Consider the following 3,697-nt stretch of genomic DNA (forward strand, 5'->3'; position numbering starts at 1 on the left):
TCATAAATATGGTCATAATCATGTTCCCTAATGACAAGATAATAACATTATAGCTGTTTGGAGCTGATTGCTTCTCCATCCTCCAACACAAAAAAATTATTGGACTCACTCGCCTCAAAGGCACAACACTAGTTATACCAGTACAGCATTATCATTTGTGTCTTTCTCTGCTTTCTAAGCACAGAAACACAAGGCAGGTAGAGTGCACATACATAGGCAACACAAATAAAAAAACAAGTGAAATAGTATGCAAATATTTGTTTTATCATGCATGATTATCTGAATAAAATATACAAAACAATGACCATAGCTACTTCTGTAGCATAAGGGGAGACTTCAGTCCGTCTGCCTCTCTTTGTGCAGTACACAGTGTTGCGCACTGTAGGCAAGCCCTCCAGCTAATTATCTCAGATTTGAGAACCATGACCCTAATGATTCAGTAATGCAGTCTCTGCACCAAGTGTAACATTACGACTTAGCTCTCACTCATCGTGTAAAATAGCTCATACAATACAGTACAGAGAGTACTTTGTCTCTGCAGACAGACATATCAGGTTGATGCCACAGTGACGGATGTGGGAGTGAGACTGAAGCAAATGGTTCAATATTCTGTATGGTTTACATCCCATGTTGTAGCGTTCTGTGAAAAAAAAATGGAAGCACATGCGTGTGGTGATGAATTAACAGATGCTTTTAAATTATCCCCATCAAATGGGGAAAAGTTTTTTATTTTATTTTTTATTTTCTGTTGTTTTACCTCAGGTTAAACATTTTACATATAAATATGTTGGTCATTTTGGTTGATATTGGGGTCACTATCCAGAGCAATTTTAAAATATTTAGTGCCCTAGATTACAATCAAAAATACATATGGGTTCAAAGCGACCCTAAGAAAGGAAAATGTTAATAACTTTGAGGATAACACAGGGCTATACATGATTAGAGATTTTAACAGCAGAATTCATACTTTGGTTGAATATACAAGTATAAATAAAATGAGATATTACTTGATTTCATATTTGCACTCATACACCTTTATATAAAACCTTTTTGAATACAAAGACAATGTGTAGGCAAATATTCTGAATGTATCTTTCATATAGTGTTAAGAGTTGCAGTCTGAAGCTCTTGGTTTTCAATTCAAATTCCCTCTGGAAATTAATGGAAAGGAGATTAGCCGTTGATGTTGCCGCTGTTGATGACAGTAATGATAGTGAGTGTAATTGAAAACTGAGTATTCTAAGCAGCATCACATCACTCTTCTCACACTGGACTAGACCCAGGGGAGCAGGCAAATGGGAAATATGGGAAACAACTGCTTCATGTGAAGGCCAATCAGATCGTCATCACTGTCCATTTTACTCAGTCTACCATCCCCAGTTTCCGAACCCAACAACACCAAGCCAAAAACCCCCCCACGGCCCCCACCCTCCAAATGATTCATGAACATGCAGAGTTACAGCAACACCTACTGGTAGTCATGAATACATGCAATAGATAATTGCCTTAGCTCTGATAAGAAGATGTATTCATAGGAAAACTCACCAAAAATGAAATGAAATGCATTTCATCTCTGTCCTGTTTTGTTTCCTGTTACATCCACCCTCTTATGCCATTCATGCTCATTGTTAGACTAGTTCCCTCTCTAAGATAAAGATGAAACAATTGTTGTTGGCTGCTTGAACAGACATCACAGACATGCTCCTGTGCATAAATATCATGCTTAAAGCAAGGCTCTATAAAAATATATATATATAAATGGTCTATCTATCTATCTATCTATCTATCTATCTATCTATCTATCTATCTATCTATCTATCTATCTATCTATTTATCCATGTACCTACTTATACATCCTTCATCTTCTTAAATAGACATAATAAACATAATAAACCCACATCGGATCATATTATGTACAGAATTTAAATAAATCCTCACAGGACCAGTGATATTGTTTGCATCATTCTAGTCTATGAGCTTGATACTGACTAATCTCACTTCTCATCTAATCAGCAGCAGATCAGTATGTGCAACAAACCCTCGTCCTTGTAATAAAGATGATGAGCATCAATCTGTTTTCTCAAGTGTGCCACTCTTCAGTTTCAAGATCAATTAGCATCACATGTGCAGGGACGGTGGAGTATTATTTCCTTCCGTTTGGAAGGAGCACATCGCTGACACAGAAGACGGAGCTGTGGTCACGCTCCCACATGAGGACATGGACATGAATATACCAAGGGATCTGACAAGCCAAGATAATTCAAGCAAATACCAAGCACTACAAAAGGAGGAACAGAGCCTTTAGCACTTTGTTAGCATTTAGATGTGCAGAAACAGTGCAAGGTTATTTTGTGAAAACATTTTCTTCATCGCAGCCTGATCTGTCTGATTGTCTACTAGTTGTTTTCATAACTCAATGGGAAAACTTTAATGAGTGTCCTTTTTTTTATCTTAAAAGAGTTGTTTTTTCTACAGCTTGAAGTGTTTCAATACAATTTCTGAACATTGAGGACACTCATTCTTAATACTTCCAAACGTTAGAGAGTTCAGGATAGAAGAAAACAAAAGTTACCGGATTCTCCCATTCTGTTAGAGTAATACTACTACCAGATGGTGCAGGAAATGTGTTTTAATTTCCCTGCTTAACATAATAAATTGAAAGTCTGTGAAGACTATTGATTCACATAATGTTCTCTGTGCTCTTAATAGGCATGTCATTACATTTTCTAAAGTGTCCTACACCTCTGCACCTCATTCTACTTTTAAATATTGCGATTCCATCACAGACCTTGTCCCCCTTTAGCGCACCTCTTTGGGCGCTTGGCAGGAAATTGGATTGGAGTGAGCATGTGCTGTAACACAAGATGAGACCCACATACCGGATTCTTATTATGCCTCAATTTCAATTGTGTAAAAAGAACACAAAAGAAAAAACTGTTTTCTATTCACAGCCATATGCAGTGACCTATAGTGTGTGGAAATTAAATTGTCAGAGGCCACCCTTCATCACTTCATACAAAGAAAGGCAAGAGAGGGAAGAGACTTGAAACACAGTCATATTCTGCATACGCTATCAGGCTGCTGCTCTCTCTCTGCTGCGAAGGACAGAGGATGTGGGTGTGAAAGAAAGGAAGAGGAGACAGATGCAGATTGTTTCTGTATCTGTAGCTTATGTAAACATTTTGATTCCACACACGTGTCATTTCACAGCCCGTTATCCTCTGAAGGTAATGTGTGACTTTGCATGAGGCGTCTACCTGTTTCGCCTGCCGCAGTGGCATGTGTGAGGTCACACGTCTGAATCAACCAGAGGAGAGGAACTATAGGCTCAGCAAGGGCCACTGTGTGTTGACCAAACAACAACAGGAATTTAGGCTGTGTGTGTGTGTGTTTGTGTGTACATTATCTAAGACGCAGGATGCACAATAGAAGCCAGCTGGTGTGTTGGCCTATCCACTGAGGGCTCTGATATTCTGCTATATTGTACAGTACAAATAAGTATTTCATGGGATGAGCTCAACTTTAATTTACTCAAAGCTAACCAAGTGAGTAACTAAACAAGTGTGTATCTTTCCCCACCGAGCACAGCGTCACACACACACCAGCAGGCCACCAGAGGGTCGATGAGACTCTGCAGCGCTTCCTCTCGGTTTCACTTCTGATCCCCAAACTTTGCTTGTCGTGTGGAAGTGGGCGG

The sequence above is a fragment of the Clinocottus analis genome, unplaced genomic scaffold, assembly GCF_023055335.1.
Source record: "Clinocottus analis isolate CAN_PGR_092001 unplaced genomic scaffold, fCliAna1.0.p SCAF_1, whole genome shotgun sequence".
NCBI classification, from domain to species: Eukaryota; Metazoa; Chordata; class Actinopteri; order Perciformes; family Cottidae; genus Clinocottus; species Clinocottus analis.